At 40.2% G+C, this 25,781-nt stretch overlaps 1 pseudogene; it reads right to left on the reverse strand.

The window, feature by feature from the left end:
* Window positions 1–23,102: 23,102 nt before the first annotated feature.
* On the reverse strand, window positions 23,103–25,339 carry LOC105512223 (annotated as a pseudogene).
* Between the last annotated feature and the right edge of the window lie 442 nt (window positions 25,340–25,781).

Below are 25,781 nucleotides of genomic sequence, written 5' to 3' on the forward strand. Positions count from 1 at the left end.
AAAGAACTCCTATGGTGACTTTCTCCAAAAAGGCTTTGAGAAAACAACTCCTCTGTATTACCAACTCCCAAGGCACAGTCTCATATCCATGAGCAACCTCACTTTTAGTTTATGTGTGATTCATTTTCTTCCAAGCTAAACGTGCTTGACTTGACCAGAGGGCCAAATAAATTCAACTTTGCTCCAAACATGTCTCTTTAGATCAGGTTATTCTCATTTGTAATGAAGAAATTGAGGCAGCTAGCAGATTGATCATTCGTAACACTCTTTTTTTAAACTATAACATTCTTAAATGTGGGAGAAGCTCTAGTCCCAATAGCAATCCATGATTAAATAACTATGAAGTTTGGAAGTTGGGCCGGTAAACACTTCTACAGAGAGCTACTTCATTCACTTTGTTTTATTTGATTCATGTTAGTTTCTAATCAGCCCCCAAAGAGGGTGGAGTATCCTATTTGAAGGCCCATAGTTTTATATGACTTCACTTTCTCAGCTAACCCAGTGATTTGTGATCAAGAATGAATATTTGCGCCAAGTAAAAAATGTTTAACATTATCCCAGCTTAGTAAGAGGAAAAGCAGGGGATAGGGGTGGTAGCAGGTCGAACCTTCATTAGAGTGAGATGGCTCCCCTGAGGAAAACAGCCGCAACTATGTTTTTCGACTTCTATTCTCAATGTCTTTTTTTCTTTTTTGAGAAAGGGCCTGGCTGTGTGACTCAGGCTGCAGTGCAGTGGGGCAATCTCGACTCACTACAACCTTCGCCCCGCTGGGCTCAAGTGATCCTCCCACCTCAGCCTCCCTAGTAGCTGGGACCACAGGCATGCACCACCACATCTGGCTAACTTTTTGTAATTTTAGTAGAGATAGGGTCTCGCCATGTTGCCCGGGCTGGCCTCGAACTCCTGAGCTCAAGCCATCCACCTGCCTCAGCCTCCCAAAGTGCTGGGATTATAAGCATGAGCCACCGTGCCAGGCTCAAGCTCTATTCTATTCAGCCAATTACCTTAGCACAGGACAGGGCAAGGAAATGGGGCAAGGGAAGGGGTCTCCGTTACTATGGTTAGTGCCTTGGGAAATATATTCCTTGGGGCTATTATGATTGCCTATTACATAAGTAAGCTCAATTAAAGCCAGGCTTATCAATCAAACATCTCTGCAACCAATCAATAAAGGACTCAGAATATGCAGACCATAGTGTCATCCAACTCATGTGTTTTTAGATTTTGAGATAATATTTTTTGAATTCCTGTGGAGGAAGGAATACCTACATAGCATTGGCTCCTAAGAAAGTGACTCAGCAGGCTGCCCCATCAAAGACTGCCATTGAATCAGGCTGTAGGGTTTGGCAGGAGAAGGAGGGCTGGAGAACAGTACAAGCTGAGGGCTGAATCACACTGGCTGGCACTGCAAGCAACCCTGTCTAACCCTAGTTAATTTCAGCGTTCCCTCTAGTTTAGCCCACAAATGGATTTTAGGTACTTTCTGCCATGTAGACTTTCTTGCTTCTCATGCTGTGCTGAAAATAACCTGCTAAGAAACCTGGAAGACCTCCCACCCCGGCCTTAACCAAATGCCAAAGCTGTTATTACCAATAATGGACAAACCAACATCCTGTGCCTCTTGTTGCGATGCTTTAACAGGGACACAGAGCCATTTAAGTCATATTTCTGCCAGAAGAGTACCTAAACCAACTGTAATCAGGAGAAAACATCAGACACACCCAAACTGAGAGATATTTTACAAAACAGCAGGCCTGTGTTCTTCAGGAATGTCCATGTTGTAAAACACAGAGAAAGACTGAGAACGAGTCCATATTAAAGGAGCCTAGAGAGACGTGACAACTAAGTGCAACACATGAACATGGATTAGATTTAGGAGGAAAAGGAGTAGAATGACCAGAAAAACATTGTTGCAACAGCTGTGAAAACTGAATATGGACTGTGTGTTATATAATAAAGAGCATGGTATCAATGTTAAGTTTCTGGAATTGGATATGTGTACTACGGTTTTGTAAGAGAATTTTCATTATTTTGTTTACTTTTCTTTTAATATTTTTTAGAGACATGGTCTTGCTCTGTCACCCAGGCTGCCTTACATTGGCTTGGTCATAGGTCACTGTAAACTTCAGCTCCTAAGCTCAAGAGATCCTGTTGCCTTGGCCTCCCAAAGCGCTGGGATTACAAGTGTGAGCCATGGTGCCTGGCCTAGAATTCTCTTGTTCTTGGGAAATATATGAAGTTAGCTGCATCTGTCTGTCTCTTCATTCAGGTATTTCAGTGTGTTTGTGTGTCTGTGACACACATTTGTAAAATGTTAAAAATTGATCTATCTAAAAGTAGAAAGTTATGTGTTTTATACTTTATAATAACACTTTGACAGAGAAACAAGGACATCATAAAACTGTACCCAGCTGGTGTAAGTGGTGAAGCTATCAATCCAAATACATGGAATATTGTCTAAAGTTTATAAGAACCAAATTTATAAATAATATATGTTAAGATTATGGCTCAACGTAATGGAAGACCTGTGTTTATACTTATATACACTTAAATGTTATTATAAATAATAAAAACTTATCCAATCTACAAATGAAGTATAAGAAATTTAGGTATTTATCTTAACAGTTTTCCAAACAATTAATAAACTAAAAGTCTTAAACTACAGAAAGAAATTCATGTGTATTGTATATGCAACTATTTTGTAAGTTTTATATTATTTCTAAATAAAAATTTAAAAAACCAAATTATTAATTATTATTATTTTATGAAAAGTAAGTCACATAGAGAAAATTTTTCTGCAAGATCCTGCTCCCATAGTAAAGTAGAAAGAGAATGGGCCTGGGGCACCTGAGAACTGGTTACTCCTAGCTCCACCATTAAGTAACTGAGCATTATGGGAGAAAGTCACTAAATTACCCGAGACCCAATTTTCTGTAAAATCAAGTTCTCACATTTGCAGAACTTCTCTTCCCAAATCTTCACTCTAAGAACACCAAATCATAAATACCTTTTCAAGTGTATTTATTCTTTATCGATTACTTTAAATATAGCACCCTTCTTCCTGAGAGCAAAGCCACAAACCACCAACAATGATCAGCTTCAAAATAAATGTATGCAAATGCAATTAAGTGCATGTTAGAACAGACTTGTACTAACAGGAAGTATAATTAACTCAGAGGCATTCTTATAGAGTAATCTCAGGTTTGTTATATAGGTTCATTTCATCCATAAAATCAGGAGAATACAACTGAGTTATACAGAACATCAGCATATCTGACACATTTTAATAAGGGAGATACAGATTATATCTCAAATAAATAAAGAAATGGCAAAGATAGTAATGAATAGTTTCAGTAACAAATTATGACATGATCTGCTGGCAATATTAGTCTGACTCCTACCGATGCAATAAGGCTGACAGCTAGCTGCAAAAGTAATGAATTTGAGCAGAAATTGACTGTGAACTGTGCTTGGCTTAAACTTGGACTAACCATCCTGCTGACCTAAGAGAAATCCATGCAGTAAATTGCTTTAAGAGACACAGGATACAGAAAATTCTGCTTCAAAAGGGTAAAGTATCATTTTCATTTTGAGACCTACTTTCAGGCACTAAATTAAATTTTAGATGACCTCAGCTTTTATCCTGTCTCTAAAAGATCCAACTCACAAATCTGCCATGCTTCCAGTTTCCAAAACCTAGTATTGGTAGTTTTTCTCAGATGAATTCCAAGGCTCATGCAGCTTGGTTAGGTAATTATGGTTATTATCATGAAAAATACTAGGTCACATCAGTTCAATGTTTTTCTTTTTTCTTTTGCAAAAAAGAGTAATATGTGAATGTTTTAGCCAGGTCATTTCATATTCAGCAACTGACTCTGGCTTTTATTACTTGGCCACGACATTGGTAGAGGTCAACTGCAAAGCAATGAGCAGGCAGGCTACAGTAACTTATGTCAGGCATGTGACAGCTGCATAGTGTTACAGCATTGGATTTTTCTTCAACACGGATATACTTAGCTACTGCCCCACCTCCAACTCTGTCATCTTGGAAAAGTGAGTTTATTTATTTATCCCTAATATGTCCTCTTTCTCTCTTTCTTTCTCTCTCTCTCTCTCTTTCTCTCTCTCTCCTTACTTTCTCCTTTCTTTTTTTTTTTTTTGAGAGTGAGTCTTGCCCTGTCACCCAGGCTGGAGTGCAGTGGCACCATCTTGGCTCACTGCAACCTCCATCTCCTAGTTAAATTATATAACTTAACATCAGTCTTATTAGTAATGGCATAAGGCCGGGCCCGGTGCCTCACACTTGTATTCCCAGCCCTTTAGGAGGCCGAGGCAGGTGGATCACCTGAGGTCGGGAGTTCGAGATCAGCCTGACCAACATGGAGAAACCCCATCTCTACTAAAAATACAAAATTAGTTGGGCAGGGTGGCACATGTCTGTAATCCCAGCTGCTCGGGTTCAAGCAGTTCTCTCCCCTCAGCCTCCTGAGTAGCTGGGATTACAGGCGTGTACCACCAAGCCCAGCTAATTTTTTTGTATTTTTAGTAGAGATGTGGTTTCACCATTTTGGCCAGGCTGGTCTTGAATTCTTGACCTCAAGTGATCTGCCCACCTTGGCCACTCAAAATGCTGGGATTACAGGTGTGAGCCACCGTGCCCGGCCTATCCCTAATGTGTTCTGTCTGTAAAATGGGAATATGATTTTATTTCTTGAAAATCAGTGACTGAACAAAGAAGACAAAAGAACAAAGAGAAGATAGAACAAAGAGTTTTTACTCCACAAGGAATTGTGCATCTGGAAATGTATTACCTTCTTTTTGCTTTTCCCCAAAGCTCCTCTGAAATGAGAGGAAAGTGGAGGTTTTAAAGACAGAAACCTAAAAGGGTAAGTACAATAGAAGATAAGATATCAGCAACACAATTTGGAAACTGGAAAGCAGTAAATGACCTAGAAAACCTAAAAAATCTAATTTCTAAACTGGCAGGGAGGAAAGCTGAGAACCAATCTGATCCACCCAGCAGCACCCTGAAACACTTAGGACTGGTGCTAATAATGAACCCTGAAAATTGGGATGAGGATAGGGCTAAAAGCAGAAGGATTGGGTGAACTTTTGTGTACAAAGCATTTGGAATCCAGTACACCTCCCTCACTATGTGCAGCATTTGACTATTCTGCCCACAGTCAAGCAACAACTGGGGATTAGTCTATGGAGAGGATAAGGCAAGAAACTTCAGGACCAGAGAACACTAGGCACAGCTGAGGTCAGAAGTACTGTGTGAAAACTAGGGGATTAAGTGAACATTTATAGACAAAATTTGAGATGCCGCATCTCCTAGATTTCTTGTTCCGCTCAGCTCCTGTAGCAATGGCAGTCAGACTTGTGCCCTCCAGGCAGGTTATTGGATAGTACTTCTCTGTGGATGTTTACATTAAAGGTTCCCCAAGGGAATAGGCCAGTCATGTCATCATATTACCATGTTACCCATACTCGACAAAACCTAACTACTCCCATAGAGCTTCCAGTCAGCTTTTCAAAATACATCATATTTAAGGATGAACAGATAAACCAAATAAAGCAATTTTCTGGGAAAATCCTCCAGACTGAAAGATGGAGGCAAAACAAAACAAAACAAACATACAATTAAAAACAGAATGTGGGAGGACAAACAGAATTTGTAAGGAGAAGATAACTTTAAAGAATACAATTTCACTGTGATGCCAGTTTCTCTTGCTGTGCAGAAGCTCTTTAGTTTAACTAGATCCCATTTGTCAATTTTGGCTTTTGTTGCAATTGCTTTTGGTGTTTTCATTATGAAATCTTTGCCCATGCCTATGTCCTGAATGGTATTGCCTACGTTTTCTTATAGGGTTTTTATGGTTTTGGGTTTTACATTTAAGTCTTTAATCCAACTTGAGTTAATTTTTGTATAAGGTGTGAGGAAGGGGTCCAGTTTCTGTTTTCTGCATATGGCTGGCCAATTTTCCCAGCACCATTTATTAAGTAGGGAATCACTTCCCCATTACTTCTTTTTGTCAGGTTTGTTGAAGATCAGATGGTTGTAGATGTGTGGTGTTATTTCCGAGTCCTCTGTTCTGTTCCATTGGTCTATATATTGGTTTTGGTACCAGCACCATGCTGTTTTGGTTACTGTAGACTTATAGTATAGTTTGAAGTCAGGTAGCATGGTGCCTCCAGCTTTGTTCTTTTTGCTTAGGATTGTCTTGGCTATATGGGCTCCTTTTTGGTTCCATTTGAAATTTAAAGTAGTTTTTTTTTCTAATTCCATGAAGAAAGTCGATGGTAACTTGATGGGAGTAGCATTGAATCTATAAATTACTTTGGTCAGTGTGGCCATTTTCATGATATTGTTTCTTCCTATCCATGAGCATGGAATGTTTTTCCATTTGTTTGTGTCCTCTCTTATTTCCTCGAGCAGTGGTTTGTAGTTCTCCTTAAAGAGGTCCTTCACATCCCTTGTAAGTTGTATTCCTAGGTATTTTATTCTCTTTGTAGCAATTGTCAGTGGGAGTCACTCATTATGTGGCTCTTAGTTTGTCTACTATTGGTGTATAGGAATGCTTGTGATTTTTGCACATTGATTTTGTATCCTGAGACTTTGCTGAAGTTGCTTATCAGCGTAAGGATATTTTGGGCTAAGACAATGGGGTTTTCTAAATATACGATCATGTCATCTGCAAAGAGAGACAATTTGACTTCCTCTCTTCCTATTTGAATATCCTTTATTGCTTTCTCTTGCCTGATTGCCCTGGCCAGAACTTCCAATACTATGTTGAATAGGAGTCGTGAAAGAGGGCATACTTGTCTTTTGCCAGTTTTCAAAGGGAATGCTTCCAGCTTTTGCCCATTCAGTATGATATTGGTTGTGGATTTGTCATAAATAGCTCTTATTATTTTGAGATACATTCTATCAATACCTAGCTTATTGAGAGTTTTTAGCATGAAGGGCTGTTGAATTTTGTCAAAAGCCTTTTCTGCATCTATTGAGATAACCATGTGTTTTTTGTCATTGGTTCTGTTTGTTTATGTGATGGATTATGTTTATTGATTTGCGGATGTTGAACCAGCCTTGCATCCCAGGGATGAAGCCAACTTGATCATGGTGGATAAGCTTTTTGATGTGCTGCTGGATTCTGTTTGCCAGTATTTTATTGAGGCTTTTCACATCAATGTTCATCAGGGACATTGGCCTGAAATTATCTTTTTTGTGTGTGTGTGTCTCTGCCAGGTTTTGGTGTCAGGATGATGCTGGCCTCATAAAATGAGTTAGGGAGAAGTCCTGATTTTTCTGTTGCTTGGAATAGTTTCAGAAGGAATGGTGCCAGCTCCTCCTTGTACCTCTGGTAGAATTCGGCTGTGAATCCGTCTGGTCCTGGGCTTTTTTTGGTTTGTAGGCTATTAATTACTGCCTCAATTTCAGAACTTGTTATTGTTCAGGGATTTGACTTCTTCCTAGTTTAGTCTTGGGAGAGTGTATGTGTCCAGAAATTTATCCATTTCTTCTAGATTTTCTAGTTTATTTGTGTAGAGGTGTTTATAGTGTTCCCTGATGATAGTTTGTATTTCTGTGGGATCAGTGGTAATATCCCCTTTATCATTTCTTATTGTGTCTATTTGATTCTTCTCTCTTTTCTTATTGGTCTGGCTAGTGGTCTATTTTGTTTATCTTTCCAAAAATCCAGCTCCTGGATTCATTGATTTTTTGAAGGGTTTTTTTGTGTCTCTATCTCCTTCACTTTTGCTCTGATCTCAGTTATTTCTTGTCTTCTGCTAGCTTTTGAATTTGTTTGCTCTTGCTTCTCTAGTTCTTTTCATTGTGATATTAGGGCGCCAATTTTAGATCTTTCTCACTTTCTCCTATGGGCATTTAGTGCTATAAATTTCCCTCTAAACACTGCTTTAGCTATGTCCCAGAGATTCTGGTACATTGTGTCTTTGTTCTCACTGGTTTCAAATAACTTATTTATTTTTGCCTTAATTTCATTATTTACCCAGTAGTCATTCAGGAGCAGGTTGTTCAGTTTCCATGTAGTTGTGCGGTTGTGAGTGAGTTTCTTAATCCTGAGTTCTAATTTGATTGCACTGTGGTCTGAGAGGCTGTTTGCTATGATTTTCGTTCTTTTGCATTTGCTGGGGAGTGTTTTACTTCCAATTATGTGGTCAATTTTAGAATAAGTGCTATGTGGTGCTGAGAAGAATGTATATTCTGTTGATTTGGGGTGGAGAGTTCTGTAGATGTCTATTAGGTCTGCTTGGTCCAGAGATGAGTTCAAGTCCTGAATATCCTTGTTAATTTTCTGTCTCATTGATCTGCCTAATATTGACAGTGGGGTGCTAAAGTCTCCCACTATTATTGTGTGGGAGCCTAAGTCTCTTTGTAAGTCTTTATGAACTTGCTTTATGAATCTGGGTGCTCCTGTATTGGGTGCATATATATTTAGGATAGTTACCTCTTCTTATTGCATTGGTCCCTTTACCATTATGTAATGCCCTTCTTTGTCTTTTTTTTATCTTTGTTGGTTTAAAACCTGTTTTATCAGAGACTAGGATTGCAACCCCTGCTTTATTTGCTTCTCATTTGCTTGGTAAATATTCCTCCATCCCTTTATTTTGAGCCTATGGGTGTCTTTGCAAGTGAGATGGGTCTCCTGAATACAGCACACTGATGGGTCTTGACACTTTATCCAATTTTTCCAGTCTGTGTCCTTTAATTGGGGCATTTAGCCCATTTACATTTAAGTTTAATATTGTTATGTGTGAATTCGATCTTGTCATTATGGTGCTAGCTGGTTATTTTGCCCATTAGTTAATGTAGTTTCTTTATAGTTTTGTTGGTCTTTACATTTTGGTATGTTTTTGTAGTGGCTGGTACTGGCTTTTCCTTTCCATATTTAGTGCTTCCTTCAGGAGCTCTTGTAAGGCAGGCCTGGTGGTGACAAAATCCCTCAACATTTGCCTGTCCGTAAAGGATTTTATTTCTCCTTTGCTTATGAAGCTTAGTTTGGCTGCATATGAAATTCTTTGTTGAAAATTCTTTTCTTTAAGAATGTTCAATATTGGCACCCACTCTCTTCTGGCTTGTAAGGTTTCTGAAGAGAGATCTGCAGTTAGTCTGATGGGCTTTCCTTTGTGGGTAACCCAACCTTTCTCTCTGGCTGCCTTTAACGTTTTTTCCTTCATTTCAGCCTTGGTGAATCTGATGATTATGTGTCTCGAGGTTGCTCTTTTTGAGGAGTATCTTTGTGGTGTTCTCTGTATTTCCTGAATTTGAATGTTGACCTGTCTTGCTAGGTTGGGGAAGTTCTCCTGATTAATATCCTGGAGTGTGTTTTCGTACTTGGTTCCATTCTCCCCATCACCTTCAGGTACACCAATGAAATGTAGCTTTGATCTTTTCATATAGTCCCATATTTCTTGGGGGCTTTGTTTGTTCCTTTTCATTATTTTTTTCTCTAATCTTGTCTTCATGCTTTATTTCATTAAGTTGTATTGTTCTTCAATCTCTGATATCCTTTCTTCCACTTGATCAATTTGGCTATTGATATTTTGTGTATGCTTCATGAAGTTCTCATGCTGTGTTTTTCAGCTCCATCAGGTCATTTATTTTCTTTTCTAAACTGGTTATTCTAGTGAGCAGTTCCTATAATCTTTTATCAAGGTTCTTAGCTTCCTTGTATTGGGTTAAAACACGCTTCTTTAGCTTAGAGGAGTTTGTTATTTCCCACCTTCTGAAGCCTACTTCTCTCAATTCGTCAAACTCATTCTCTGTCCAGCTTTGTTCTCTTGCTGGCAAGGAGTTGTGATCCTTTGGAGGAGAAGAGGTGTTCTGGTTTTTGAACTTTTCAGCCTTTTTGCCATGATTTTTCCTCATCTTCATGGATTTATCTACCTTTGGTCTTTGATGTTCATGCCCTTTGTATGGGGTTTTTGTGTGGGCATCCTTTTTGTTGATGTTGATGCTATAGCTTTCTGTTTGTTAGTTTTCCTTCTAACACTCAGGCCCCTTTTCTGCAGGTCTGCTGGAGTTTGCTAGAGATCCACTCTAGATCCTGTTTGCCTGGGTATCACCAACGGAGTCTGCAGAACAGCAAAGATTGCTGCCTGCTCCTTCCTCTGGAAGCTTCATCCCAGTGAGGCACCCACCAGATGCCAACTGGAGCTCTCCTGTATGAGGTGTCTGTTGACCCCTGCTGGGAGGTATCTCCCAGTCAGCAGGCACGGGGGTCAGGGACCCACTTAAGGAGGCAGTTTGTCCCTTAGCAGAGCTTGAGCACTGTGCTGTGAGATCCTCTCTCTTCAGAGCCAACAGGCAGGAACGTTTAAGTCTGCTGAAGCTGTGCCCACACCTGCCCCTTCCACCAGGTGCTCTGTCCCAGGGAGATGGGAATTTTATCTATAAGCCCCTGACTGGGGCTGCTGCCTTTCTTTCAGAGATGCCTTGCCCAGAGAGGAGGAATCTAGAGAGGCAGTCTGGCTATAGTGGCTTTGCCGTGCTCTGGTGGGTTCTGCACCTAGTTAGAATTTCCAGGCAGTTTTGTTTACACTGTGAGCAGAAAACTGCCTACTCAAGCCTCAGTAATGGCAGACTCCCCTCCGACCACCAAGCTGGAGTGTCCCAGGTCGACTCCAGACTGCCATGTTAGCTGTGAGAATTTCAAGCTAATTTCAAGTGGAGGTTAGCTTGTTGGACCCCATGGGGGTGGGATCCACTGAGCAAGACCACTCGGATCCATGGCTTCAGCCCCCTTTCCAGGGGAGTGAACAGTTCTGTCTCACTGGTGTTCCACGCACCACTGAGGTACAAAAAAAGAACTCCTGCAGCTAGCTTGGTGTCTGCCCAAAAGGCTGCCCAATTTTGTGCTAGAAACCCAGGGCCCTCTGGTGTAGGGACCTGAGGAAATCTCCTTGTCTGTGGGTTGTGAAGGCCATGGGAAGCGCATAGTATCCGGATAGCACTGTCCCTCACGGCACAATCCCTCATGGCTTCCCTTAGCTAGGAGAGGGAGTTCCCCAACCCCTTGCACTTCCTGAGTGAGGTGATGCCCCACCCTGCTTCTGCTTGCTGTCCATGGGCTGCACCCACTGTCTAACCAGTCCCAATGAGATGAACCAGGTACCTCAGTTGGAAATGCAGAAATCAACCCCCTTCTGCGTTGGTCTCACTGGGAGCTGCAGACCAGAACTGTTCCTATTTGGTCATCTTGCCTGGTGGTCCAAAATCATCTTTTCAACAAAATTATTTCTTCTCTCTGCTGTACTTTGTCAACATGTTAAAAATACCCTTGGTAATTACCTGTGCATTTATAACTAACTATGATGGTTCTCAGTCTTTGTTGCTTATTAGAATCACCTAGGCAATTTAAAAAATATCCATTGTTCAGAACACACCCCTAACACGTTAAATCAGAATTTATGTCGGTGGAATCCAGGCCTCAGTAGTTTGTAAAACCTCCCAGGTGGTTCAAATGTGCATCCTGTACTGAGAACCAGTGAACTAGAGTTTTATTACTCAAAGTGTCATCCACAGACTGGAAGCATCAGCATCACTCGGAAATGTGTCAGAAGTACAAAATGTTAGGCCCCATTCCAAACCTCGTAAATCAGAATCTGCATTTAAACAACATTTGCAGGAGATCTATATGCATGTTAAAGGTTGAGCAGCGTTATTCTAGACTGCTCAAATGAATCATTGGGGTTAATAAGATCAAGGTCATGAGTGTTACCTTTGTTCCAACCTCTGTTTCGCTGTGTTTGAGGCAGATAGTCATGAGCATTTGTGTTTAACGGTTTCTGATTTTAAGGCCATGGGTGTGGATAGTCTTTTGTGTCCAAGGTAGATGCATGTTTGTAATGATCTCCCAAGAGCAAGGGATGATTCTGTTTCTTGTTAGGAGCTCCTCATTATCCCAGGAAATCAGTTCATTAATAATATTGATTACTCTGACACCATTTATGAACCTCATCCCACAAGACCCTTAGCAATCAAATTCTACTTACTTCAGTCACGTTGCCGCAAAATCCCATGGTCTTTCACAAATCTATGTTGATTCATATTACACAGTGCTGGGCACAAAGAGAGCCCTCAATAAATATTAGCTAGCTATTATTATTTCTGCCTTAAAATGGGAAAACTTCTCAGCTAGAATGTCTTTTCCCCTCCTTCCTCACCTGGAAAATGCACATTTAGCATTCAAAGACTGACCGTGTGTAGCTCACCCTTAGTGCCCTCAGGTGAGGGTCCATCCTGTATGCCACCTTCTCTGATTAGAATTAATCTGCTGTGGGTGCTGCAGCCCCTCCTACTCTGGGCGCTCCTTCAGAAGAGGGACCAGATGTCCTTGAACATCTAGGGCTCCTAAGCCCTCCATAAATATGTATATAATTTATCAATAATTGAAACCAAAAATCATCTCCCCGCATGGAGATTTGCCATGTACATGGCAGAGTTTCTACTCAGGCAAAATAGAAAACCACCAGAAAGCATCTGGTTTTGAAAATGATGGAGTTATGAGATGCATTTTTTATGAGGCAGTTACTGTTTAAGGGAAAAATTTTAAATTATGCATTCTGTAAATTCCTGAACTATAGTCTCTTACTTCATCTATATGGCTTCCAAGGAAAATTCCATATTACAAGAATTGGATTTTTATTGCTTTATGCACTAATTTATTCATTCACTTATTACTCAACAGTAAATCATTTTAAATATCTACTCTAAGGAATTACATGCCTTAAATGCCTACCGTAGGGCATGAAAATATGAAAGTATCACCCCTTAGGAGGATTAAGTGGAAATATCCTTGTATGATAATAACTTACAAAAAGAGATGGTGTATATTTTGCAATTAGGCAAAATATTCCACATTTGCTGTGGAGGGCACAAGGATCCCTTTTTAGGGGATTTTGTGGCCCTTCCTCATTTTGGTGTGCTTTCAACAACCAGGGAGCTTTTCTTCAGGGGGAAAATGCCACTCAGGCTACTGGAACTGCTTTTCAATGATTGCAGATGTGGAAGTATGAAATCATAGCATCTTTGATTCAGATTCGGACAACTCTGAAGGGTAACTTACACTCCAGAGTTTACTCCTGACATCACGTTGAACCTACCCTCTGTGAGACTGGATCTAAATTGGTACTTTTACTTGTCATTTTATCGTTTCCTTTTTGCTTCTCTCATTTCTGGTAGAAGTTCCCCCAGTCTCCCAGGAATATCTTTACTAAATCGGTTGCGTGCCAATCTTCTTCTCAGGGTCTGTTTCTGAGAATCACGACTTAAGGCATTTTTTAATGCTATATTTCTACATAGATATATAAATACACATACACAGTTTTACACACTCAGCATTCTTTAATAGTTTTTTAATTTTGTATTTGTCAATTAGTCATTTATATTTTTATACATCTGTATTTTCCATTGGGTTAAAGGGTACTTATGAATGGGAACTGATTTATTCCCATTGTGCCGCCGTTCTCTACCCTCTCCCTAATCCAATACCTCACAGACTCCCATACAGAGGAAGTGCTCAAAGATGTTGTTTGTGTTTTCTCAAATAGGATAGAATACACATTCATTTTATACACATATGCATTAATTACGAAAGTCAAATGTGATATCTGAAGAACTGAAACTGCATGCTATTAAAGGTTTTTTTTCTTGGCAGGCAGAGCATATATTTAAAAGTGTTATGTTTAAAAATAACCAAGTGAAATTTTCTTTGAAATGGATTTATCATTAAAAGCAGTTTAATGTAAGAAATAGTGAAAATAATTATACTACTACAAACTCTGTCTTTTGGACTATTTTGTGATTAATGCCTACTGAAATTATTCAAATGTAATCTGATAGATTTTTCAAAAAGCCATAATTAGAAATGAAAAAGGAGGTAAGTTTCATCAAATCTCTTTTCTTTGCCATCCAAACCAGTCTTACCCAATTCCCTTTCATGAATTCTGTTTCCCTAACATATTTTCAGTTCAGCCACATTTGGGACACAGACATGCAAAACTCTCACAGCACGCAAATAAGATTAGCAACCTGGCTGCCGAGCAAAATGCACCCTCTCTCTATCGCCTAGCAGTGACATCCCTCTGGACAGGAAAAGTGGCCTTTCCTGAGTATGTCTGCTTTAACTCCATTACCTACAATGCCTTGGGATATTCTTTCCACCAAGAACTTGGACATTGAATTTCAGAAGTCATCCTACCAGCTTAAATTGATCTCTAACTTCAACCAATTCCCATGCAAATTAGGCTTCCATAAACATGTAGCCTGACCAAAAGAAAAAGCTGCTGCAGAAATTCTAAAGACCTAAAGTATTTTTTTCATCACTTGTCACACATGTTAAAGGAAAGTCATTTTTCCGTGAGCTTCCTCATGTCTGAGTTGCTGCCTCATGCCAGTTCTTTATAAAAGTCCACAGTTGTTTCAATGTGGTTGTTGTTATTTTCATTGTATAGTTCTTCATTCATTGTCATGGTTGACCCTTTTTTTTGAGACAGAGTCTCGCTCTGTCGCCCAAACTGGAGTGCAGTGGCCGGATCTCAGCTCACTGCAAGCTCCGCCTTTTGGGTTCACGCCATTCTCCTGCCTCAGCCTCCCGAGTAGCTGGGACTATAGGCGCATGCCACCTCGCCCGGCTAGTTTTTTGTATTTTTTAGTAGAGACGGGGTTTCACTGGGTTAGCCAGGATGGTCTTGATCTCCTGACCTCGTGATCCACCCGTCTCGGCCTCCCAAAGTGCTGGGATTACAGGCTTGAGCCACCGCGCCCGGCCGGTTGACCCTTAATACCAAGGTACGAGAAAGTATTACTGGAGGATAGCATGCTACTAGCATCAGGGCATGTAGACAAAAATGTGACTTTTTAAGATAATGCCAAAAAATGATGGTGCCTTTGTGCAAGAGGAAGTATTTTTCTGTTTCTTTCAATAATTACCTAAATCAGAATCACTTGGAAGGGCTTGTTAAAAACACAAATTCCCAGGATCCATTCTTTGAATCCAAATTTCCAGAGACAAGACCATTCCATTTATCAAGCTCCACTTGACCATCACTGATTGGCCCAGGAGTAAGCCTATGACTCAAACAGAACTAATGAGAATTCTTCCTTAGAATTTTAAATTTATGGCCAGTGAACTGGGTGCTATATGAGGATCTGGCACTTTGTTTTGCTCTCTGCTATATCTCTATCACCTTGAATAATGATGGTTACATAGTAGGAGCTAATTAAATTGAATTAATGGAGTATGTCTCAGTTTCCCTTTGACGGAGAACATTGTGAATTGTGAGGCAGCCATATTCCCCTATGCTTAGAGGAATACAAACAGAATGAGACTATTCTAACAACACTCAAGTTCCTAATTCCAGTTGTCTCTTCTGCCTAGCTATTTCCCTGTCATTCCCTTGGTTTTGCGAGCCAATGAATTGTCCAAATTTGCTTGATTTGAATTTCAAACTAAAACAGTTTAATAAATATAGCTGAGATCTTATAATCTCTTATTTTTAAAATTATTTTATTATACTTTTACCAAACTTTAGCTTACAACCAACTTCTAAAATATATTTAAAATCTGAGATGCTGAAAAGTAGAGAAGACTTGCCTAAGGTCACATACTAGTGTATGGAAAAACCAGAAATAAATTTTTTATCGAATCTTCCTTCTTGATGGAAAAGGATAAGTAAAACTTGAAGGAGATTGAGAACTTTGAGTTGTTTTTACCTGTAATGCTTTCCAATTAGCTTAACGTTATAGCAAAACTGGTTCAGTGATGAGGGAGGGTTTCAGCCACTGGGCACTTGCAGAAATCTCATTGTACTAAAGACAGATTATCTGATACATTGTTGTCTACCCCAAATACATGTATTATCTGTCAATGGAAAGTAAGAGTAAGGGGAAGCACTGATGTTCACTTAATATTAACCACAAGGAAAAACTGGGTAGTGATGGTGGTGATTCAGAAGTGTTAGGAACAGGAAGAGTAGTACATTGTTGTTATATACATTGACTTCGATCCTGGATACATCTGGGCTCATATTTGGGAAGCAATTATTTCAAAATTCTCATAGACAGGAATAAACTCCTTGACAGTTACTTTGTAAGTGTGGGGATGAAACACTCAAACAAACTGGGAAGATTTTGCTTGCCCAGCAGCCCACAGCCTTTGCTTTGCCATCAACACCCTAATTTTCATTGGGGAATCACTTCTTTCCCACTCTCATAACATGTTCCCAGGCATAAGCATGTGACCAAAGTTTGGCCAACCTGATTGGTTCTGGAATGGGCATGTGACCAAAACTAGGCCAAACAGAGTCAAAATCTTGAGAGAAACACTCCTTTCCTTCATTTTATTTATTAAATTTAACTTTTATTTTAAGTTCGAGGTACATGTGCAGGTTTGTTATATAGGTAAACACATGTCATGGGGGTTTGTTGTATAAATTATTTTGTCACCCAGGTATTAAGCCTTGTACCCATCAGTTATTTTTCCTGATCCTCTCCCTCCTCCCACTGTCCACCCTCCAATAGGCCCCAGTGTCTGTGGTTCCCTTTTATGTGTCCACAGAGAAACACTCTTTTTCTATTAAGATTGCTAAACTACAGAAAAAGCCTGCCTCAGAATGAATCCAACCTGGGGTGAGGGGAGGACAAGAAGGAGGAGGAGGAGGCAGGAGAAAGGGAGAAAAATTTCACATCATTATTTTAGTGCTTAGTGTAAGCCATGCCAGGATCTCTAGGTTTGAACCCATCAGTTCTCTTTTGGAGAAACTCAGGGCGAGTTGAGTTCTTGCCTAATAAAGAGGCAGCTGAAGAGTCCACTGAAGTTGCAGAGAGAATTTGCTGAAAGACAAAGATCCTCAAAACACAAAGGTGAGATGGAAGCAACTAACCAAATATGAATTGGAAGAATGGCATGAAGCCCAAAAATGGCATCAGAAAGGCAGAGAGAGTTTAGGATTATTAAGTAAACATGCAAAAGTAAGGCACAATTCCTTTCTTTTATTCTCTGAGAAAGAAGAGACACAAAGTTATAGGAGTATTGGTTGTTCCATAATAGTTGATAGAAGGAAGGCAAAACTATTCCATTTCTTTTATCTTTATTTTTTCATTGAAGAAAATTAATTTCAAACTGAAAAAGTTAGAACAATGAAAATCAGGAAAAAAGAGAAACCCTGGACACTTACAAAGATCAGAGGTTATATCAATCTGAAAATAACTTTTGCTGATTTAAACAGAAAAGGAATTTATTAAAAGAAAATTGCGTAGCTCACTGAAACTCTGGGAGGGCTGGAAAGCTGGGCAGAGGCTGAGGGGCAGGAATATTGCTCTAAATCACGCCACATAAAAGCCTATTGAGGACTCAGTTGCCACCGTCACTATGTAATAGATGATCCAGTTTGTGTCAGAACTACCACGGTATGGGACACTTCATACTGCCACTAAGACCCTGTCTCTGCTTTCCTGGGAATTCGATTTTGAGACAACCAAACTTTCCACCCAAGGTGAATCTCCATCGTCACAGATTTTTGGCATGGTTAGCTTCCATTCCAAGTCTGATAGTACTGACAAGAGCATCTGATTGACAGAATGTCGTCATGTACTCACATCCTAGCTGCAAGGAATGTTGTGAAAAATCTGAATGTGGCATTTTCAATTCTGTAAAAGGAAGTAAGGTCTGACTTCCACTAAATCTCACAAAGTGAGAATTCCAAGAAATAATTGTCATGACAAAAGTCATAAAGCTTTCCCTCTATGTTTTCTTCTAGGAGTTTTAGCATTTCAGGTCTCACATTTAAGTCTTTATTCTATCTTGAGTTTATTTTTGTGTATGATGCAAGACAAGGATCTGATCATTCTTTTGCATGTGACTCTACAATATTTCCACCACCTTAATTGAAGAGAGTATCGTTTTTGCATTGTTTATTCTTCATAGTTGACCATATATGGGCAGGTTTATTTCTGGATTTCTAGTCTGTTTCATTGGTTTATATGTCTGTCTTTATGCCAGTACCATACTTTTTTTTTTTATTACTGTAGCTTTATATTTTTAAATTAGGAAACAGGAAGCCTTTAGCTTTGTTCTGTTTTTCTGAAGAACAAAGAGAAATAATGTTTTTTCATGTGGCTACTCAGAGTTATTGGTGGTTCCATATGAATTTTAGGATTTTTTTTCTATTTCTGCAAAAAGTATAAGGATTTTGATAGTGATTGCATTGAATTATAGATTGCTTTGAGTAACTGGACATTTAAAAAATATTTTTCCTATCCATGAACATGAGATGCCTTTCCATTTATTCATGGCTTCTTTAATTTATTTAATCAATGTTATATGTTGTCTTAGTCTGTTTTCTGTTGCTGCAACAGAATACCTGGGTAATTTATAAAGTAAAGAGGTTTATTGAGCTCACAATTCTAGAGGATGGGAGGTCCAAGATCAGGTGGTTGTATGTGGCCAGCTTCTGGTGAAGGCTTTGTGTGTCATAACATGGCAGAGAATTGGAAAGGGAAGCAGGCACATACAAAGAGGTCAAACACGAGAGGCAGCCTTACTTCATAACAACCTACTCTCATGGTAATGAATCCAGTCTCACAAGACCAAGAACTCACTCCTGTGAGAAAGCCATGACCTAATCACCTCTTAAAGTTACTACCTCCCAATACCGTTACACTGGCAATTAAATTTCAACATGAATTTTCGTGTAGACAAACTACATACAAACCATAGCATATAGTTTTCAGTGTACATGTCATTCACCTCTTTGGTTAAGTATTTCTAAGAATTTTATTGTTTTTTATACTATTATAAATGAGATTGTTTTCTTAATTTGTTTCAGAAAGTTCATTGTTAGTATATAAAAACATAACTAAATTTTGTATATTCATTATCTGCCACTTTACTATATTTATTCATTCTGATCATTTTCTTGTTACATCTTTAGGGCTTTCTTTGTTACATCTTTAGGGCTTTCTATATGTAAGATCATGTCGTCTGCAAATAGGGACAATTTAACTTCTTCCTTTCCAGCTTGGGAGCCTTTTATTTCTGTCTTGCCTAATTGCTCTGATAAATACGTTGAATAGAAGTGGCAAGGGTGTGCATACTTGCTTGTTCCTGATCTTAGAGGAAAAGTTTCAGTTTTTCACCATTCAGTATGATGTTTGCTGTGGACTTTATTATGTTGAGGGAATTTCCTTATATTTTAGGTTTGTTGAATGTCTTTAAAATAAAAAAGTTGAATTTTTAAAAATAGTTTTTTGAATCTATTAAGACAATCATGTAATTTTTATCCTTTGTTCTGTTACTGTGTTACACTATCGTTTTGTATATGTTGAGCCATCCTTACATCCTAGGGATAAATATCACTTATTAATGGTATATAATCCGTTCAATGTGTTAAATTCAGTTTGCTATTATTTTTTGAGGATTTTTGCATCTATATTCAAGAATATTGGCCTGCAGTTTTCTTTTCTTGTAGTGTCTTTTTTTGGCTTTCCTGTTAGATAATGCTGGCCTCATAAAATGAGTTTGGAAGTATTCCATCTTTTAAATTTTTTTGGAGGATTTCAAGAAAGATTGGCATTAATCTTTCCTTAGATGTTTGGTAGAATTCCCCAATGAAGCCATCTGGTTCTGAGCTTTACTTTGTTGGGAGGTTTTTATTTGTTGTTGTTGTTTTTGCTTTTTTGAAATGGAGTCTTGCTCTGTCACCCAGTCTTGAGTAGCGTGGCCTGATTTCGGCTCACTGCAACCTCTGCTTCCTGGGTTCAAGTGATTCTCCTGCCTCAGCCTCCCGAGTGGCTGGGATTACAGGCACCCACCACCATGCCCAGCTAATTTTTGTATTTTTAGTAGAGACGAGGTTTCACCATGTTGGCCAGGCTGGTCTCAAACTCCTGACCTCAAGTGATCCACCTGCTTCGGCCTCCCAAAGTGCTGAGATTACAGGCATGAACCACCACACCCAGCCTATTGGGAGGATTTTGATTACTGATTCAATGTGCTTACCAGTTATAAATCTGTTCAGATTTTCTATTTTTTTAAATGATTCAGTTTTAGTAGGTTATATGTTTGTAAGGATTTATCCATTTCTTCCACGTTTTCCGATTTGTATATAATTATTCTCAGTAGTCTCTTATAATCCTTTTTATTTCCATGGCCCGGGTGCTAGCCTTGATGTGAGTATTTGCAGCAGCAGTGGTGGCAGTATGGCTTGGTGGGGGTGAGGAGCCCCCACTGGGACTGTGTGCATGTCTCTGCAGGTGGTGGTTTTAGCATGGAAGTAGGGGCATTGGTGGGTGCAGGACTGTGTATGCCCTCTGTGCACGTTCACACGGGCAGCAGTGGCCGCTCAAGGCTGGGGGCTAGTCCAGTGATTTCCATGCTTAGTTTTGCTCTGGTGGCTCAGGCTCAGGGGCAGGGTGCTGACAGGAGGGTCCTGGAGGGCTCTGGGCCCACCAATGTTCTGAACACAATGGCAGTGTGGTGGGTGGGGAGTGAGGGTTAAGGGGTGCACTCACGCCAGCAGCAGTGACAAGGCGCGGTGCAGGTGTACCGTTGTGCTGGTGGGGAAGGGAAGGTTAGGTCTGCCTGGGCATACACGCACCAGCATAGCAATGTGGAGGGTGGCCATCAGTGCAAACGAGCTGTTGTGTGTTTGTAGAGGCCACTCTGCTGGAGCACTCTGCCAGTCAGGTGTGGTTCAACAGCTATGATGTGGACCCCAAGTGGCACCTGGCAGCTGTGCTGCAAGCAGTTGTGGCCAGGTTGGGGCCCCACAAGAGGCCAGCAGACTGAGAGACACGATCAAAAAGTTACTTTTTGTAGTGTCTTTCAGTTTTGATTTTTTAGTATCCTTCCTCCTTTCCAACTCCATCCTCTTCCACAAATATAGGTTTAGTATTCATTCTGTGATGCCTGAGGCATTAGGCACTCCAATAAGTAATCCTTTGAGTCCCACCAGAATTTGAGTTTGGTGATATGGTGTCCATTGTGTAGATGAGGATACATCCTCCATGAAGTGCAAGGTCACATAACCAAATGTGAAAAAGTAGGTCTGTCTCTTGCTGAAAGGAACTGAACATTGACTGTGCTGTATGAAGCCCAAGGCTTCAGTGGAGAACCTCAGAAACTAGTAACTCTGAGCCATAAGGCATGATATTGGCCTCTCAGAAGTCTGAATAATATGTACGGGGATTTCCCAGATTTTAAAGGCATTAATGACTCATTTCTCTAGGACACTGATGTAAGTTCTTCAGTAGAAGACAAGTGGAAAATGAGTGTCTTTGTCTACAGACATAAGGTCTTAATAAAAGCAATCATGAAATTGACCTTGGTGGGGAGAGCACTGAAACAGGATTACATGGCCTGAGTGAAGTCCTAACAATAGAGAAGATTAGGTACAAAGACACAAGAAAGACATAAAGGTAAGAAAACGAATATTGACTGGAGTCTGCAATGCAGGAGCATGTGTGTGCATGTGTGTGCATGTGTGTGTGAGGGTTTATGTACCTAGATAAGTTTAGCCTGGAGAATTAACAAGCCGTGCTTGTGTTTTACAAAAATACACTCAAGAAGAGACGTGGGTTGGAAACTGTTGCAGAAATACAATAACAGATACTGGTGACATGAACCTATGTTCATGATGATGAATTTGAAGAGAAATTATAGGCCTTGGCTTAGAAAACAACATGAAAAAAGACTTGGTTCTTCAGGAACACAATGCCCACGGAAAATTTCACTAGAAACAGAATTTTCACATAGACAGATGTATATATCACTGCTGACTTGGATGAAATATATGCATATATGTCCATTTACAGATGGATTCTTTCATCTCTCAAAGAAAAAGTGCACTTCAGATCTACACTACAAATATATTTACCTACAAATTTACCTATACCAGACAGTTTTACCTGCTATGTTTGAAAGGTAAAGCAGTTGCTTAATTTATTATTTGAAACTTATGAGTGCATTTTAAATTGCTATTAATGGAATGAAAATTATTTGAACTTGAACAGATATGTAAGGATATTTGATATTGCTTGGTAGCTTTTCTCGTACAGATCTATTTTGCACATGAGATTTGCCAGGGAGTTGAAGCTACCTCCTATTCTGCACCTGTTTATAAGATTTGGTAATAGTCTTTTGTAGTGAAGGTTTATGAACATGGTGAAATACATACATTCAATTGAGAGAGATGATAAAATGGCATAACTCAAGTGTCACCTATGATTTTGATAAATAGTTTTTAAACCGGTTTTGGGGGTTTGATGTAATCCCAAAGGGGATTACTCTTAAAAGGGGATTACTCTTAAAAAGTGTTAACATTAATTTGGCTATAGACTCCAGTTTTTGGTTAACAAAATAATTGTCATAATTATATCATTACAATTTCAATGTAAATAGAGTTATACAATTCTCCTTTTTCTCAGCACATTTTGGTGTTTTTGTTTTTGTTGTTGTTGTTGTTTGTTTGTTTTTTGAGAAAGGGTCTTGCTCTGTCACCCAGAGTGGAGTGCAGTGGCATGATCATGACTCACTAGAGTCTTAACATCCTGAGCTGAAGCGGTCCTCCCACCTCAGCCCTCTGGGTAGATGGGACTACAGGTGCGCACCACCATGCCTGGCTAATTTTTGTATTTTTTGTGGAGACCAGGTTTCAACCATGTTGCCCAGGCTCTTCTTGAACCCCTGGGCTCAAGCAATCTACCCACCTGGGCCTCTCAAAGTGGGGAGGGATTACGGGCATGAGCCAATGTGTCCAACCCCATTTCTCTTTTTAAGAATAGTTCTTTTATTTCTGGTTTTATGTATTTTTACAAATAATTGACATGACAATGTAATATTCACAATGCTTCAAAAATGTGAAAAAAGTATACGTGAATATTAATCACATAATTGATAAAATATATGAAATAATGAAGGCAAAGCAGGTCATTAAGAAATATTTATAAACACTAGGTATTGAATTTACAGATGTTGCCAAAGTTGTACATCCATGGGGCCAGTCATCATAAATTCTGATTGATGTTTAAAATGAGAAGAGCAAGAAATACCCAATTAAGCAGCAAATTGAAAACCATCTAATCTTCTTCCGATGCGTCTGTGACGTCTTCTTTGTACTTGTAAACTCTCAATGCACGTTGAATAGGAGTTTTAACAGAGTCTTAAGCCCATCCCTTCCTGGCAGTCTTTCAATGATGCGAGGCATTTCGTAATTCTTGCTTAGAATGAAATCCTTAAAGGCAATTGGTCCGTAAAGATCGTCAAGAATATTGGGTTCATCAGGCTTTTCAAGTAACAGCTTGGGGTCAATCAAAGGTTAATCACTTCTTACCTTTTTCCCCAACTTAGGTTTAAGGTACCATGCTCCATACCTCACCTTCACACACTGTGCGGTGTAAGAATTCGGTGCTGTCTGGAGTTTCCTGTCCCAGTCTTTTTCCTGTGAGAAGAATTCGACCTCATCCATTTCATCTAGCTCTATTCTGTATTGCAGTGCTGAGGCCCATTCTTTTATCTTCTTAATCTGTTGGTCTTCATAGGTTGCTCTCCACTTGGGGGTAAAGTCAAACAAAACTCCCATGTCTCAAGCCCACTTGAAGTCACACAGTTTTCTCGATGTGTCTATGTTGAAGAGAGTCAGAAACACACTCCGTTGTGCTTGGTGTATCTTCCTGAAGCAGTTCTTTTAGATGGGACGCTCGAATCTTGGGAGACGCCAAGAATTGATGGGACGCTGGAGCTTTGGGAGGCTCTGGGGAGAGATGGGACACTCTAGTCTTGGGAGGCTCCGGGCAGAGACTGGACACCTGACCAGTCTTGGGATTCTCAGGGCAAAGATGGGATGCCCGAGTCTCTGGAAGCCGTAGGCAGAATTCCCTACAAGTGTATTTACCAGACTTGGTGGGTTCCTTGGTTTTCTTCTCCCGGCCCTCACAGTAAGCCCATGCCTTCTCCAGCTTCCTCTCAGGATCCAATGGTTTCAGCACCTGTAGTAGGAGATCTGGAGGCATATCTTCTCCCAGATTGGGGTACATGGCCAAGGGATGCTTAGCCATCAGCTGGGCTTCCTCTACGAACGCCTTCCGTGCTGGCTGGGCTGGCAAGAGCTTGGAAAACACGGCCACTTTCTTGAGCAGCTTTTTCTGCCTGCTTTTGGGGTCAACTTGGGGACCTCTGTGAGAGATTTTGGGGAGTAAAAACTTATCACGGAGACAAATGAGCATATCTTCGGGAGACAGACAGCTGTAGCGGAAGTCGTCCATGCCCTCCTTCACAAATACCCAGTTCTAAATTTACAAGAAAATGTCAAACAACCCCATCAAAAAGTGGGCAAAGATATGAACAGACACTTCTCAAAAGAAGACATTTATGCAGCCAACAGACACATGAAAAAATGATCATCATCACTTGCCATCAGAGAAATGCAAATCAAAACCACAATGAGATACCATCTCACACCAGTTAGAATGGCAATCATTAATAAGTCAGGAAACAATAGGGGCTGGAGAGGATGTGGAGAAACAGGAATGCTTTTACACTGTTGGTGGGACTGTAGACTAGTTCAACCATTGTGGAAGACAGTGTGGCAATTCCTCAAGGATCTAGAACTAGAAATACCATTTGACCCAGCCATCCCATTACTGGGCATATACCCAAAGGATTATAAATCATGCTGCTCTAAAGACACATGCACACGTATTTTTATTGTGGCACTATTCACAGTAGCAAAGACTTGGAACCTACCCAAATGTCAATCAATGACAGACTGGATTAAGAAAATGTGGCACATATACACCATGGAATACTATGCAGCCATAATGAGTTCATGTCCTTTGTAGGGACATGGATGAAGCTAGAAACCATCATTCTCAGCAAACTATCGCAAGGACAGAAAACCAAACACTGTATATTCTCACTCGTAGGTGGGAATTGAACAATGAGAACACTTGGACACAGGATGGGGAACATCATACACTGGAGCCTGTTGTGAGGAGGGGAGAGAGCGGAGGGATAGCATTAGGAGATACACCTAATGTAAATGACGAGTTAACAGGTGCAGCACACCAACATGGCACATGTATACATATGTAACAAACCTGCACATTGTGCACATGTACCCTAGAACTTAAAGTATAAAAAACAAACAAAACAAAACAAAACAAAACACAAACCAGTTCTGGGTGTCCATGGGCGGGAACCTCAGGCCTCTGTGCTTGCGCTTCCCGATACACTTGGAAGGCGGTTTGTCACAGTTCCAGGGCTTGGAGTCCATGCCCGGGGACCTCGGCCGGTCCCGCGGCCTCTGGCCCCCCATGGTGGCCCTCGCTGGGGTGCCGCCTCTCCAGTTTTCCGCGGTTCCTGATCCCTGCTGCTCTAGTCGCTAGGAGACCGCGAGCCACACGCAGGCCAGATTCTTCCTGGAAGCGGGGCAGCGCAGACACCACCTGTGCAGCCCGGATTCTCCAGGGAATGGTCAGCAATGGAGCGCCCAAGCCCCTGCTCATTCCATGGTGTGGTCCATAGGATGGACAGAGCGCAGTTTCTTTTTCCATTCGCCTTTGGATGGACATTTCAGTTGTTTCCCGTTTTGGACTATGATAAATATTCTATGAACATTTGTGTCCATGTCTTTACACGTACATATACTTTCATTTCTCTTGGATAAATTTAGCTAGGAGTCCAAGGGTGGGATCATATCATAGGTGTATTTTTAATGTTTTTAAGAAACGACCAAACTTTTACAAAGTATTTACACT

Source organism: Colobus angolensis, unplaced genomic scaffold (genome assembly GCF_000951035.1).
Source record: "Colobus angolensis palliatus isolate OR3802 unplaced genomic scaffold, Cang.pa_1.0 Scaffold103, whole genome shotgun sequence".
NCBI classification, from domain to species: domain Eukaryota; kingdom Metazoa; phylum Chordata; class Mammalia; order Primates; family Cercopithecidae; genus Colobus; species Colobus angolensis.